Source organism: Anomalospiza imberbis, chromosome 15 (assembly GCF_031753505.1).
Source record: "Anomalospiza imberbis isolate Cuckoo-Finch-1a 21T00152 chromosome 15, ASM3175350v1, whole genome shotgun sequence".
NCBI classification, from domain to species: domain Eukaryota; kingdom Metazoa; phylum Chordata; class Aves; order Passeriformes; family Viduidae; genus Anomalospiza; species Anomalospiza imberbis.
The window spans coordinates 13,755,650-13,772,234 of record NC_089695.1 but is presented as its reverse complement, the minus strand read 5'-3'; the positions used below and the strand labels follow the sequence as shown (position 1 = coordinate 13,772,234).

The window sequence follows — 16,585 nt, the reverse complement described above, 5'->3', positions numbered from 1 at the left end:
ATATCATCACACCTAGCATGGCAGGGAAACCTTTGTTAGACCAGGTTGCTCAAAGCCCCATCCAGCCTGGCCTTGAACACTTCCTGGGTTGGGATAACATGCTGCTCTTCTTACTGGAAAGGAGACTAAATACAAAACTATCTCCTGTGGAAGTCTGCCCAGCAGTTCCTGGCAGCTCCCTGTGAAATGGAACCATCAGCTGTAAGGTGTCCCCTCTGTACCCAGGTTTCAGGACCAGGAAAACTTAGTTACCAAATGAAATGCTGTGAGCAAGCACGAGTGGCCTTTCAGCTGTGACAGGAAACCAGACACAGGGTAATTCTTGTCTTTATTCACACATCATTGACTGACTGCAGTGATTTCAAACACTTGCCTTTTTTTCTCTGCAATGCATACCATATCATTACCCCCTGAGAGGCCACTTTACACTTGGCTCTCCTGCCTCCTTTCTCCTGTTTTGTTGTATAAAGTTATATGGAAAATAACACCTAAGTGGCTCCGCATCCTGCAGGGAAGTAGCTTAAAACATCACTCAGTCTTTCTGAAAATTTTCATGCAACTGCAAACAAACAAAAAAAAAAAAGTCAATCATTATACCTCAAACTTGACAGTTTCTTTTGGATTAAAAACCATAAATTAGGTAAAAAATATTTATTTATTCAAACACATGGGTTTTCTTTCCACCAAAACACTTCTGACAGCTGCAAAGATGACAGTAACCTGTGATACCTTCTCTGCATCACCCTTGTGGCTGTCTTGTTATTTCTAGAAACCCAAAAGTTACCTCCTGAAAAAGCAAATCATTCTGTCCTAATTAGAAGCTTCTGAGGACAAACTTCAATTGGGATGTACACTTCCCACACATTAAACACTAATTCAGAAAGCAGGAAGCCCTTCTCAACATGTCCTTCAGATGAGAGGTTGCAGACTTAAAAACACCAGGTTTAAAACCCAAGCTAAAGCCTCTGCTGTTTAATAATGAAACACAGCAGTTCCATTGCAGCTTCTAGAGCTCTTCTAGTAATAAATAAAACCCTGCTGCAGCAAGACAGGTTTTGAGACACCTCCCCACAGCCACCAAGTTTTACAGGACAGGAATTTACCCTCTCAGTGCAAACGTGGGGATGATAAACTCTTTTTCCTCACACACCTGCTAGGAGGGGGATATAACTGCATTAAAGCCATCCCAGTCCCTTTCCAGGGATGACACTGTCTTCTAGTCCTGTGATCAACCACACAGTTTGTGAACAATCAGTTCAAAATGCCTCAAGTGCCACAGGCTCCTCGTGTTCATCTTTGTTGGTGGAAAACAGGAATATTAACTGGGCTGATGTAGCTTTTCTGCAGCAAACTCTCACTGCTTAAAAGCACCTCACCGTCGAGGTCATTCCCAACAATGCAGGTGCAGTACTGCTGGACAAGCAGAAGTGCATGGAGGAAAAGTGAGCACTTCAGATCCTGTTACTCTTCCCTGATCACCTAATGCTGCTCATAATGCTAATCTGATCATTTATTAGGGATGTCACAATGTCCATTCTTGCTAGGGAAGGCAAGGACTACCAGCAGCCAAAACACTAATTTAAGGACTATTAATAACTTAATTTCCAAAGGCAGTTAGTATTTTCATTTGTGGCAAAACTTCAGTTGCTTGGTACACTTTCCTGCAAAAACAGAACTTGTCTGGAGTAGGCTAGCAACTAGATATGACCCCATTTGGGCTCTAAATTACTGATGCAAATTTTTCAGGGCAGATATCCAGCGATTCGGAATCAACAATCTGACATTATTTTTGCCTGTGTGCTATCAAAAGCCAAAACATACTTTGGGACTTTTTGACAGCGTGGTTTAGGCAGCAGAAGCACTGTGCCCTGAAACTAACAACAGTAAAAGTTACATCACATCAGTACAGTTTCCTAGAAACACTTGCACTCTCAGTTTTCACCTACTTAAAGGGAAGTGACAAGGCTGTAGGTCTCACAATCAAAGTACTGGTTCATCACATAGGGACAATTTATTTTTTTTTACCTTCTGTACAAGTGCTTAATAAGGTAACTCCAACACATTCTTTTATTTAATTAAACATAATCTCCAGGTAACAGAATATAAGACATCTTTAAAACATTCTGGGTTGCTTCTAGCAACGTGCAGTTGGAGTTATACAAATTACTGCATTCCCCCCTTGCTACTTTCAGATGTGGTATAAATTGGCATCATTCTGCCGAGTCCTGTTGATATACACCAAAGGGCGGCTGATCCACATAGTTCCAAGCTTTCAAAACGAGGCACAAAAATAGATTTGATATGCCCCACCTGAGTAACACCTGAGGCCAGCTATTGTCACTGGGGCAGCACGTCCCCTCCCAGTCCCCGCTCCCTGCCTGCCAGTCAAGCCCAGCACCAGAGGGGTCCCTTTGGGCACCTAAACCCCGTTTCACAGGAAGCAGTGACTGCTTCATTAAGGGCTTTAATCACTTAAAAATTGCTAGAAGTAGCAAAGGGGGAAAGCATGCAAGTTCCTCTCTTAAATGTAATTAAGGTGTGATGTTCTACTCCTGACAAGAACGACACAGGTAGAACTCGAGGTTTCAAGGCCCTCCTTGTCCTCATGCCTCAGAGCACTCCAGCTGAAAACTCTGTTGTTTACTCTTACTTTTAATTGAAAGGCCCTGAAATACAATCAATGCTCACTTTTGAAACCCTACAATTTTAATTACCATTTTCAGAAACCCTCTATCACATGTTTTATGTACAATCAATGCTGACCCATAAAGTGAAAGCACTCTCACATTTCGGTATACAAGAAATTTGCTCTTTAAGAAGAAAACAATCAATTACTGATCATCTAACTGCCTCTGTGTGCATATCCATTGCTCTTCTGTTATTGCAGATTAGACACGATTATGTCCCAAGAAAGCAAAAATGCTATAAAACTCCACTTCTGATTTGTTCAGTATAAGATTTTATTTACACTGTTACTAGGGTGGCAGATTTTTATTTTTTTTAAACCTACACAAAGAATTGTTCCCTGTGTAGCAGCTAAGGGGGTAAAAAAAAATTACATCTTGCAACACCACAATTTGATCAATGTGTTTTGACACTGCTTCCTTCTAAATCATTCTTAATATGCTGAGATCTGAATGCATGCTGACACATCAAGATACAATTGTGTGAGAGTTGTCATGCATTGAAAGAAAACTCTTCATATATGTAACTCTGGTTTTAATATGTTTTAGCAGATCATGCCATAAGAAGCTTGTCATGCCCAGCTTTTGTGTTTGAGTGTTACTTTCTATTTCATCTGAGGTGGGGGATCAGTCTGCAGTCCTTTCGAAGAGGCATTACAAAGTATTTGTGAGAAAATTACTGGCTTTAAACACACAAGAATAATACTTTCCTAATTAGCACCCATAAATAAGAGGCATAAAAAGCCCAGTGACAGACATTGAGAGAAAAGATGTGCCAGGACATCCATGTTCTTTAGTTTTAGTTCATCACAGATAGGTTGATAAAATGCTAAAGAAAAAGCCTACCTTAAATTTATGTTCAAAAGCATTAGTTGAATTTTAAAAGGAATGTATTTGTACATAAATTGGTGTTATCAGGCACATCTCAGGCAACCTCCTGAAATCAATATCATTTGCACTTGCCACTCAGCGAAGATGAGCTAATAGGTTCATATTTGGGAATAAAGACTTAAAAAGAGTAAGCCAAACTTCTTATTCCCTCTTCAAAGGACCTGAAACTATACATCACAAGCAGGCACTTGTATGGCAGCAGGCTAAAGAACAGCCATCCTGTGGTAACATGCAAACCAGAGATTTGCACAAAAATGGGCAGCTAAACTCAGAAACAGAAAGGATGTGTAAGTACACACAGGCTATGGAACACTAAACTGAGCACAAAATTTGCACAAATCTTATTACTTAAAACAATCAGGTCACAAAAGCCAGTGTATTCTCAGAAACAAGGCATAGTTCATAGTAAATATTTTTTGCACTTCAATATTTTTTGCAGCCCAAATGACAGCCAGCTGTGCTTGAAGTCCCATTACTCCCTATCCCTACAAAGTCAAGTACAGCTCAAGCAGAGCAGGAGAAAAACTCATTTCTCTACAGAGGAAAAAAGAAAGAAGAGAAAGGAAAAGAGAGCTGAGCAAGGTTCCTCCTTTGAAGGAAGGTCACGAGTGAAGAGAAGGCAGCAATGGGGTCCTGGGCTGCCTGATCAGCAGGCAGGCACCAGCTCCAACCAGGAAAGGAGCAGAGCACTCCTGGAGCCACAGCAGCCTGGCTTGGCTCTGCAGGAATATTCCACTCTTTACCCCCTCCTCTTGCTCCAGCACTGAACCTTGCATGTTAATCCCAAGAATCCTCCTTATCTGATAAATGCATTAAAGTCTATCGATTTGCAGTGACTATGAAAGGTCAAGTCAAAACAAAGCAGGAACATTTTGCAATGCACAGGCCTGTAAAGAAGAAAAAACTCCTAATGAGAGTAAGTGGTTACTGTCCAGATTGAAGAGAAACTTCAGCCAGTCAAATTCGTGTCTAGTTACATGGATATAAGCAGAGAGGAATTCCACTTGGGCCAAAACTTCAAGCAATACTCTCTGTGGGGTCTTATCCCGTGTTTTTACTTGCATGCTCAGGAGACAAATTTTAATCTCAAAACCTCAGATGTTATTAGTATCTGTTTAAAGGCCAGGAAAGGATGCTCTCATCTTTCATTGTGAACTCCTGTTCAATACACACCAGAAGATGGAAGCCAAAAGCTTTGCCACCCATCTCAGAGTGGAATGGGGATGAAAAGTGATCCCCTTCCATACTCAGGGCATCCCAGGTCAAAACAGGCAATGGCAGGGAAACAAGAGGCAAGTAGGTGCCCAATTTTTAGTATCTGTGATATGAAATCTTTCTTACAAGCTAATTTATGGAACAGTCACATTTTCTTTTTCCAAACTTTCTCATTCCACTCAAACCTCTCCACAATGAAAAACGATCCTGTGATTAGAGGCATGCTTAATTACTTTCCAGCAATAAAATTTTATGCACCAAGTTTTTATCCTAGCCTGTGTATTTTCTTATTTATTTTTATATATTCATAAATATTCAAAGCCGTTAAGATGATTATTAATTGCAGCAGAATGCAATTAGGTGGCTTTCCACAATAGCAGTCTTTAAAAGTGCAATGTGTATTCATGTTTTTCCAGCACCTGGCTTCAATTATTTGGCTCTTTGAGGATCTCTGTTATCATGATATAATGAATGTTCTACTTAAATAGCATCGCTACCTGAAAGAAAGAACACTGATCTATTACTACATTAAGCTCAGCTGTGTAGTGAGTTGTGTCATAAAATGAAACCTTCACAAAACTGCAGAGCCTCACACTGTTCAAAGTGTTAGCAAGTCACATTCTCTTTTTGGCCACAAAGTTGTCATCTTTTCCTTCCCCCAAGTAATTCCTCTTTAATCTTTTCACAGACTTTTACACCTGTGCTATGTCATTTCCAAACGAATATTTTAAAAGGTGCTGATCAACCACTCCCATGCACACTGGATGGAAAAGGGTGTGCCGGCAGCAGGGAGAGTCCATTTATAACATTATGGACACTGCACACTATAAAACACCCAAAAATCTCGTTAGCAGACTGCCTTTTCAGGAGTTACTCCTCCAGAAGGGAAAACTCTTTTTGAAGGTCAGCAGCCTGACCTCACTGATGTTTACGGCACTGACTTCCCCAGCAGCCACTTAAGGGATGCTTTCAGCATCTCGCCTCAGTAAGTGGTGGCAGCCCTCATAAAGGGCAGGATATTGTTACAGCTTGCAAGAGCTCACATTAACTTTTAGCCTAAGTGGTAAATTTTACCTCCAAAATGACCATTTGCTTTTGAAAGCATGCGCTTAAATCATTTTAGCTTCACCTGACCTTGCTCCCATTCCGTGCTCCTGTCTGCCACGCACTCCCGCAGGTGTCAGCGCCCACCCCTCCCTTACACGCCTATTGCAAGAACCAAAATGCTAATTTAGGAACATTTTGCCCAATTATATTGTTGTTCTCTTTATTCAACTTGCTAACAGAGAGGCAAAACTCAGGGTGATGAGGAAAGTCAAAGCAGAGTTACAGGGCACCACAGAGGCTGCTAAGTGAACTCTGAGCAAGGCAGCACACGCTGGGGATGGCTCCCAGGAGGGGATGCAGGGAAGGCAACTGCCAGCTCTGCATAAAGCCAGCAGCAGCAAGGCACAGGCATTTAGCCTGCACCATTCCCACAACGTGACTGCGTGGGAGACATGAAATGTGGCAGGTGCTCCTGGAAATCTCCTCAAGTCTCCCTCGGGATTTGGCAGTTTCATTGGTTTCTGCTCTGGTAACAGTGAAGGCAGCTGAAGGCACACCTGAGTGCTGGGGAGCATTGGACTTCAGAAATTTACAGCATCAGGGGTGCTGCTGCTCCCTGCATGCAAAACACAACTGGTATTTCTTATAAAAATTCTCAGACATTTTTCAGCCTCTGCTGTGTAAAAAACCCTTCTAAGCAGCTCACCTACCACTGATTTTCCCTCTGTGAAAATCTGAGATGTTCCTAAAATAGTACCATGTTATACTGCAGTGCTATCCAACTTTGATCCTATAATCCCCTCCAAGAGAGGGGACCCTGGCACTGGTGCTGGCAGCCCACTGACAGCACAGGAGCCACCCACAGAGCTGCAATTTCAGGAGGAAGGATTTAAAGAGGGGATGTGGGGAGCCCTGTACATGTACAGCAGGAGAAGGGACTTGTGGTGCTTCACTCTAAATTGAGATGTAAATATGTTTCTTCCTTTTTTTCAGTCAATATATACTGATGCACTACCTCACCTGAGATTATAATTTTAGGGCTGTATAACTTTATTGAAAAAACATCACATTCCAGTAAACTTTTTTCTTACTAATGCTCCTTGCATTATTCAAGAAGAAAAGAGATAAAAAAATCAAACAAAAAGAAGCTCTTACAGAAATCTTAAAGAAAAAAAAAAATACTAGTCCTATCTGCTTGCCCTAAAGGCTTATTTACTCATGTGCCTCTTGTCTGGGACAAATACCTGTTCCACAGAAACCAGCCTTCAGGAGGGGGAAAAGGCATTCCAGCCATTATTGCATCAAGATGGAGATCATCCAGCCAAAATGCATGACATGAATAAATGCAGTGATAAGCTAAAAGGAGACAAGTGAATTAGCAGACAGCATTCCTACTGCAACAACTATTTTTTGCTGCGTAGTACAAGATACCAAATTTACCTTCCAACTTGATTTATAACTTCAGAACTAATGCAGCAATTAGCTACTAATTGACAAGTGTGTCTTACTAGCAGACAAGACTGTAATTTAAAAAAAAAACCAGTAAACTTAACACAAAGCTTTCGAAGTACTTTGGGAAATAAGGATCTAGTAAGAGGTTAATATTGTTAATTTTTTTTTTTTTTTGCATTGGCATATGAAAATTTAACACATTAGAAAAGAATTAAGCTGAAATCGAATGTTTTCATCAAATCCTGGTGACATCATTTTTGCTGAAACAATTTGGAAAATCAGAGAGATTAAAGCTGAAATCCATTAATAAGATAGCAAGTGAATGTAAACATACTTTCTGCAATTTCTGCTGATTCAATTTTGAAAACCTACAAGATTAAAACTAAGGCCTACTTATAAGATGGCAAGTGAGCACAAAGTTATTACTCTTCAAATCACAGAACTTTTATATGACAATAATCAATGAGAAATCACATTAAAGCTGCTTTTCACATTCATCAGATTATTTGGTAAAGATGCTAACAAAATTCAATCCCTCCTGGTACAATACTACTCAACAAATATAAAATTATCCAGATCACAAAAAAAAAACTCCACATTCCAAGATACCAGTCAAAACCCAGAATCAAACTTGTAATGCAATTCAACGAAGTATTATTGAATTAGGCCCAACTGTGGAAGAAGAGACTCGGTCCCTAGCGCTGGCTGTTCCACACCCTGGCAGGCCAGGATGCTGCTGGGAAATCAGCCAGGCTGATTACTGTTATAAGAAATCTTTTATTTGGCTCTTCAAACTGCTGATGTCAGCTCCTTCCACTCTTAAAAGAACCCATGTTAGACTACAAATAAGAGAACAAACAGAAGGAATACAAGTAGGAATTAAGGAGAAACAAACCTATTAGTCTAGCAGGAGACCACACAAAATTTTCAGTAGGGCAGTTAAGTATACCAGATGATACAGAGCAAGAGGAAGATGGGGACCCTTGTTTGGGATCATCAGCAGAGGGTGGGAATGGGCCACTGAGACCTCAAATTCAGCTTTTCCCTCTCCCCACCAGGCACAGCCAGCAGTGCAATAATCCCTACTCCAGACCCCAAACCCCCACACAACTCCTGCTTCCCCTTTGCCTTGCTGCAGAGCAAAAACCCACATATACAGCAGTGGGGAGCCTAAAGAGCCAGGTACAAATCACCTGGAAAGATACACCACCTAACAGCTAGGGTAAAAATGTGATCCTGACTTCCCAGCAAGCAAAGGAAAGCAGCTGCTTCAGGCCCCAGAGCAGCAATCAGACCCCCACTGGCAGAGCCCAAAGCTTACAGCAGTGCCTGAGCAGCCTTCCTGCTGCCCAGGGATCCTCCTGCTCGCCTCAGACCACAGCAGAAATCTGCAACAAGAGCATATTCTGCAGTTTATAAAGCCTCTGATAATTCCACTGCTCCCTGCCCTCCAGCCTGAGATTGCAGATTTTATTTTTCTCTGATTCTAACAGCACCGAATTAAGATACAGGTTCTGGCTGGCAGCCTCAAGTGACCTTTTTAAAGGCCTGAAATATATTTAAACTCAAAGTCCCTGGCAAAGGAAGCCTGGCAGGCTGCTTTTACATGGCCAAGCAGGGTTCAGGCACAGCGACACCCCCACAGACCAGATAGGATGAAAAGGGCAAGCCTCTCAAAATATGGCTCTGACTTTGAAATTCAGATGACAGGGCTTCTGTACACAGGGTATTTGACAGCTCTGTAACACAGCAGCTCTGGTCACCCCTTGAAAAAAATTCAAAGTTTCCATAAAGACAAGCTTTTCTAATTCTGCATTCCTAACTTTGCTGACGGGGCCCATGGGTTCCAGAGCCTTTAGAGGGAGCAGGCAGATTGAAGCAAATGCATCAACTCCTGCAGCTCAGAGCTACCAAAGTGAGTCTTCTCCTCCTTTTTTTACATTAAAAGTGCATAATTAAATAGAACGCATCAAATCCAGCCATGAAGCAAACAGAACTCAGAACATATAGCTGAGCACAAAATAATTAGTTATAAAAAAAAGGTCAGCTCCTCAGAAAAATAACGTAACTGGATTAGGAAATTTCATTAGAAGTCCAGCGGAGGGAGGGTTGATATGATGACTTAAATATTATTACCCAAGTTAAACTTGAAAACCCCACAGCATGTAGCAGAGATGAGCAGAGACCAGCACGGGTGTCCCAAGGCAGTTCTGTGCCTGTCACACCCCCCATGGCACTGCCCCTCTGCTCCACTGCTGCAAATTCACAGTCATGGAAGGACATCAAATATTCAGGGGAATGTAAAACATCCAAGTGAATCACTACCCTATGCAGAACGCCCCCAGGGATTTCTCATCTTCTGACTGTCAGCTTGAGCCACTGGAGGAAGATGAAGAAGGCCAACAAAAGGGCCACGGAAGATGTGGGCAGCTGTGGAAAGGAGCACGATGTCCTGAGCACGTTTGGAGCTGTTTGGAGCTTCTCTGCAAACACAGAGCAGGGAGTGGGGCAGTCCCCACAGCAGGGACTGCTCCAAGCACCTTCCTCTGCCCAGCTTTGGCTGGAGCATTGCACCCAGCCACAGACAGAATTAGCACAGCTTTTCACAGATCAAGGCACCCTGGAGCTGAACAGGAAAACTACAATGAAATAAAACAGGACGTTTGTTTACCTCGAGCCTGACACCTTCACTTTTACTGTCAGATCTTCCACTTTATCAATCCAAATTTGAGAGTCGAGGAAGCCCTAAAACAAACCTGCAAGGAAACCACTTAGAAATCATCACACACCAATAACAGAATGAATTTAATTCCATGTCAGGAAGAGATAAAAAAGGGCAAAAATAATGGGAACCTACTGTTTCACACCAGCTTGTGAATGCCCAGCTGTGTCAGAGAGAGAGGACTGTGTAGGTTATTTACTGCCACTGTGACTCCTGAATAAAAACCCAGCACTTACAGGATCACACTTGTTTGGTTATCTTTTAATTCACTGTGTTTTTAAATCACCCCATTATCACTTCAAAGCACAAACTTTAGTTCTTTGATACCTTACAGCAGCACCCCGTGCACACTGTACACATGTACCTGGTCCCTCGAGTGCTTCCCACCATAAATAAAGTTATTAGAGCAGCTCTTCACTCACAGCTCAGGGCCACACTGTACCAAGCCCTGGACAAACAAGCAGAATAGCCTCTGTCCTGGGCACCTCATTCATCTGCTCCTGTTCTCACTTATCTCACTTCAACAAGGCAAAACCAGCAGTTCCTATTCCTGTGTCTGCTGCAGCACTGAACATGACATTAGTAGTTAACAGCAGCTTTAACTCATTTTGTCTAATTTGAAATCTCAGACTAAAAAAAAAAAATTCTAAGTTTTCAGCAACTTTTTCTTTCAGAAAGTTTCAAAGTTAGTGAGACACATTTAAAAAACAGAGACAAAAGGCCTAAAGGGCATGGACTGAAAAAAAAAATTAATACAGAGAGGCTGTAAGGGAATCATATGACAAACGTAACCGAAGCCAGACCATTGAATGAGTAAAAACCATCCAGCAAAAAAGATTGTGTAAGGGCAAAAACGAAGTGTGATAGTCCTGTCACCTTTGGGGCTTCAAGGGATGAGTAATGAAAGTCCTGGATTAGAGCTCATAGAAAACAGGGCTGAGAGGGATCTCCAGAGGTTATCTGGTCCGTCTCCATACCCCACAGCAGGAGCAGCTCTACAGATACCATTCCTGACAGATGTTTTCCTATCATCTTCTTAAAGACCTGCAAGGATGGAGTTGCTACAACCCCCATAAGCAATCTAATGGTATATTTCATCCTAGAAAGCTTTTGTTACTAAAGTAAATCTCACCTGCTGCAATTGAAACCCACCCTTTCTCACCTAATCCCCAATGGACAAGGAGTGTTTTCCCTTCCCTGTGCAGCAGGAGAAAAAGGCAGGAATGTTGTGACAGGCTCAACCACCAGGTTCTAGTTTTTGCCACTGCCATTCCCTCTACTCTGTTTGGTTTGTAATCTGATTTTTTTGGATGGCATACTAAAAGAAACATATGGAACAGGACAGAAACTTTAACTGATCTGTCCTGTCTACAAACAGTTATTCTTGAACACAGGAGGACATGGACCTGTTGGAGTCAGTCCAGAGGAGGCCATGAAGATGCTCACGGGGCTGGAGCACCTCTGCTGTGAAAACAGCCTGACAGAGTTGAGGTTGTTCAGCCTGGAGAAGAGAAGGCCCTGGGGAGACCTTCAAGCCCCTTCCAGTGCCTAAAGGGACTCAGAGAGCTGGAGAGAGACTTTGCAAAAGGGCAAATAGTGATGGAACAAGGTGTAATGGTTTTCAGCTGCAGGAGGACAGGTTTAGCTGAAAAGGAAGTAATCCTTCCCTGTGAAGGTTCACAGGCACTGGCACAGGGTGCCCAGAGAAGCTGTGGCTGCCCCATCCCTGGAAGTGTCCAAGACCAGACTGGAGAGGGCTTGGAGCAACCTGGGATAGTGGGAGGTGTCCCTGCCCACGGCATGGGAATTGGAATAAGATGAGCTTTAAGATCCGTTTCAGCCCAAACCATTTTCTGGTTCTATGTGGATCCTCTCTTCTCTGTAAAGATGAAGGGAGCATCATGATTCTGCTTCCCATGACCATAGAGCTGGTAATTCTGTGAGGATATAGAGTCCAGCAATTCTCATCTCTCTGACCCTTTCCCTTTCAAGTCCCAGGCTCTTGCCAGTAAAAAATGGGAAGGGGGAGAAACAATAAACAAAAGAGAGAAGCAGCTATTGACCATGTTTTCAAGGGACAAGTCTCTAGGTAACTACAGGGAAAAAAGCCAACTTCTTCAGTCAGCTGAAAGCTGTTTGCTTGATGCAGATGCTGCCTGGGAAATGACAATGGACTGTGTTATATAGGATCTCTTATCTGACCTGCAATATTAGGGCATTAAGTATGAGTCAAGCAGGCTTTTAAGAGCAAGAAAGCAGAAGCTGGTGAAAGATATATTTTCTTAATAAACACAAAATTATAAGCCAGTACTTTCTGGATATTTATACAAGACAGTTACACCACAGGAATGAAAGCTGTGGGGGTCTTTATATTTGCTTGGTGAGCTTTCTTTGTGCACTCAAATCCAAAGCTTCACATCTTCAGGCTGTTCTCCCCTAATAATGTGGGCAAGCATCTTTTCTAGGATGACAGCTCAGATTTTTGCTTTATCACACCACTCTGACAGCTAAGGTATTTCTAAAAACCACTAAATATCTTGGAATTCATAACATCAGTACAAGCACTACCAACAGGAGAATTCCTGAGGGTATCTCTGACTCAAACGATACTTTTTTCTGTTTATTAATCCAATGACCTGCTCTGTTTCCTAATGCCAATTAAATATCCAAGAAAAGAGATGAAGGAGGGATGTAAAAGTTGTTCCACTTCCCTTATGCCTTCCAGCCAAAAGCTTGTCCCCTTTACTGAGCCTTTTATAGTCTAGGCAGGTCTCACCAGCATCATCAGCCAAGGGAAAGCTCTTGCCTAAGGAACTGTCTGCCTAAACTCCTCAATTTATTAGAGCTTACAGACATCAGGGAGCAAAGAGGTGCAGTCAGCAAAGGTAAGTTGCAGAAGAAAGAAAATAAAAACCATTCATTATACACACAAGCCTTGACTGCAGAATTGAATGTTATGCAAAACGAAGCGCCCTGGTTAATCATTAATTATACCATGCATCTCTTAAAAGCCATACATTCACTTTACCCATCTGAAAGTCACAGCCAAGATGATGTGGTCACTCAATCTCACAGCTTCAAAGCATACAGTAACAAGTTTTCCCCCTTCTGGATCAGTTCCTTCCTCTGATTTCTTTGGGTACATTGACTTATCGCAACTAGGAATACACATTTAGCAGAATGGAAATTAATGGACCTACATAAAAGGAGTGCCTGGCTCTCTAAGCAATCCCAATGCCAAACTCCTTAGTAAGGAAAAATTTCCGTTCAAAGTAATGGGAATACAAAACACTTTAGTCTTGGCTCTTTGGGATTGATCTTTAGAAGAAAGCTGCTTCTATTTCAGTACCAAATCAAGCTGCCAGACTTTGCTAAGTGGTAACTCTTCTTTTGTGCTCACCAGGTGCTAAGCCCTGACAAAAAACGTAAAAGAAAGTGGGTTTAAATGTGCTGCCATACCTGTGGTGTTCAATGACTGATCTTGAGTCTTCTGGGGAAAAAAAGGGGAGGAAGGAAACAAAAACCTAACTGTACTTGTAGTCTGCTTTCCTTGCTTTAAAGAGGACTTCTTTCACCCATCCAAAAATTAGACCTGTCCTACTGTTCCAGCTAAGAAAAAGAGATCAAATGCTATTGCCATGAAGACATCGATGGGAGCTTGGATCCCACTCATCAAAATTTTAACTGGATCTTGACATGCTCAAAATTAGATGTTGTTTTAAAAATAATTTAAAAACCCCAAAACACAAGACTCCTGCCATGTTCTCTGAGCTCTTTTCAGTCAAGACTTGCCTTTGAGTCAAATGTGTCTCTTAATTAACATCTAGTCTTTCGAAAATTAACAAAGGATAGCAGTACTAAAGGCTATGGATGCTACAGAGAGAAACAAGAATAATGTTGTTAGCTTTTTGCTATGCTAGATGAGACATTACTGTGCCAGAGGCACAAGTAATGGAAATGTACTTTTATATAAATCTCCTTTCTTTGCTTGGATTATTTTAAATGACTCCACTACAGTGTATATTAACCTAGCCACCAACCTTCCTGCAGTCAACTTTCTTTTTACAGTTTATTAGGAACACAACCACTGAGGAATCACCAAAGGATGGAGAATATCATCCCACTCTTCCCTTTGTTTGTTAAACACACAGAATGGCCACACAAGAAACTGAACAAAAAAATTCTAGGAGGCCAATCTTCTGTCCCTGTCACCATATATCGAACCCTTTGCATCAGATCTGACATTGGAGCAGAGTTTGCTCACTTTCAGCACCGCAGCAGCTCCCTTGGCCTTGGCCAGGGGTTACAATGGACAAGCACCTGAGAACTGCAGCTGTTTTCTTCCCCTCTCCTCCCTGAACTGACTTCTAAATGGCTTTTTTCAGAACCTGGAGCCCACAGTGTGACTGGTCAAGCTAAAACAGATCAGGGGTCAAGTCAGAAATACACTCCATACTTCTCAAAAACATCTTTTACTGTTCCTTCCTACTCCATCCCAAAGCTGTGCCCAACACTGACCGAACACACAGCTACACTGCTACAGGGGTGAATACTGCCCTTCCTTTTCCCATATTAAGGTTACATGTTGCAAGGCTTCACTTCCCCAGAAAAGTACAACTGCGTGAACACACAACAATATTCAAAACCAAGAGCTAAATATCTTATCACTTTCTTTTCCAGTATGTTGCATTCAACACTTTTCCTAATTTTCCTACCCTAGAGCACAGACAGCAGCATCCTACTTACTCTGTGAGGGTACAGGGGAAGTTCAGCATTTAGCAATGGTGAGAAAATTGGTTTAGATCCCTGAGGGAAGGTGCTGTAGAAGTGCATTCAATTCAGTTGTAATTCAATCCAGTTTGCTGGAGCTGAAAGAAAACAAAACACTTTCAAAGTTAAAGGGAAAGTCCACATTTATTTTATTTTTATATGTGTGTGTACATATATAGACACACACACATACATGAAAATATTTTTATGCAAATATATATTTATGTATGTTTGTATAATGTATTTTATTTTTGTATGTTGGCATATACACACACACCCGTACACCTGCAAACACACACAAAGCCTTAAAACTTTAGGAAGTGAAATTTCTAAGTAGAGCACTAGAAGGACAAGGTTAGCATAAGGCAAGTTCTGCCAGGCATACAGAAGCACACACTTATGAAAAAGAATAGTTAAAGGCATTTTCTTCTACTATCACCATTTTTTTTCCCTCAGGATATGAACAAAATCAAAGCAATTAAATCATTACCTTGAGGAAAATAAAACCCAGTAATTGTGCTTAATCCTCTGAGTTGCTATAATGAATACACCTAATTTACTTTGACTAAGAGAAAATGTATTTTTTCCTCCAAAGCTGACAAAGGTTGAATTCAAAGAAACCAAAGTAACTCCCACTGTACTTTCCTCAAAAGAGAGGGAAAAAATAGCCCATGGTGTGCAATTATCTAAAGGTAAACAGCCAGGAAAGCCCACTGCAAAGTGTACCTGTGATTTATAATGCTGAAAAAAAAGCTTTATAAAGATTTATAAAGATTTATAAAGCTTCCAAAGGGGAGAGCCTGCAACAAGTTCTCACCCCACCTTTATCTGCATAAGGCAAATTGCAGGGTGGGGAGAAGGGCTCTCCCATTTAAACTCTGCAGTATCAATATTTTGTCCCTGGAAGTTTGGTTCACAGCATGAAAACTCTCCAGCTACACTAAACAAGGCAGAAGAACTGGTTCAGACAAGCAAATTACATAACTGCTCCTCTCTGACCTCCAGCACCTTGCAAAAATTGGGTGGAGGAAAGAGCTGCTGGTGCTGTTGCCAGCAGATCTCCCTGAGCTCCTCAGCCCTGGCAGAATTATAGGGGCAACTTTTCACATGGATGAACTGTTCTGGAAGAATCTTTCTAAAGCAGCTGACACAAACAGGCTTTCCTCCATCACCAGGGAATTGTGGCCCACATGTTTGTTCCTCTGGTGTAGGATTTCTGCTGACAGCCCAGCGACATCTCTGGATGGGAATTTCTTACCAAGAGTGGCGCAGGGGTCAGTTAAGTCTTGGGAAAACATGACTGGGTGGGGAATATCCAGAACCAGCTTCCAGGCCAGACCCTCTCAAGGGCACTCCTGTAGAAATGTGGGCACATCTTTATGGGGTACCAAAGAGCTGAAGAAGAAAAAGACTCATTTGTCTCTGGGAGAGATTGCTGAGCTAGCACCCTTCCAGAATTTTTGGTTTAACATTTCAACACTCAGTGATGCATGCTTCCTCAGTGATAAAAATAAAGATGAGCATTTTCACCATTTTTTACATAAACCAACTCAACACATGAGCATTTTCACCATTTTTTACATAAACCAACTCAACACATGAGCATTTTCACCATTTTTTACATATACCAACTCAACACATGAGCATTTTCACCATTTTTTACATAAACCAACTCAACACATGAGCATTTTCACCATTTTTTACATATACCAACTCAACACATATATTCCCTTGTTTCAGAGCAAAATGGGATCAGTGCTTGTACCCAGAATTCAGGAAAGGACAGGACAGATGTAAAGTAAGG

The 16,585-nt window shown here is 41.7% G+C and overlaps 1 protein-coding gene across 7 annotated transcripts in view; it reads right to left on the bottom strand.

The window, feature by feature from the left end:
• SGCD (sarcoglycan delta) overlaps window positions 1–16,585 on the bottom strand; it is a 393,778-nt gene that overhangs the window by 252,172 nt on the left and 125,021 nt on the right. For 3 of the 7 annotated variants that reach the window (XM_068205996.1, XM_068206004.1, XM_068205994.1), the window contains exon 2: window positions 14,758–14,879. The exons of 3 other annotated variants lie outside the window; for them this stretch is intronic. The gene's annotated coding sequence lies outside the window, so the exon portion shown is untranslated. Of the gene's footprint in view, window positions 1–488; window positions 560–14,757; window positions 14,880–16,585 lie in introns of all 7 variants that reach the window. One more of the 7 variants, XM_068205998.1, reaches the window with a different exon arrangement.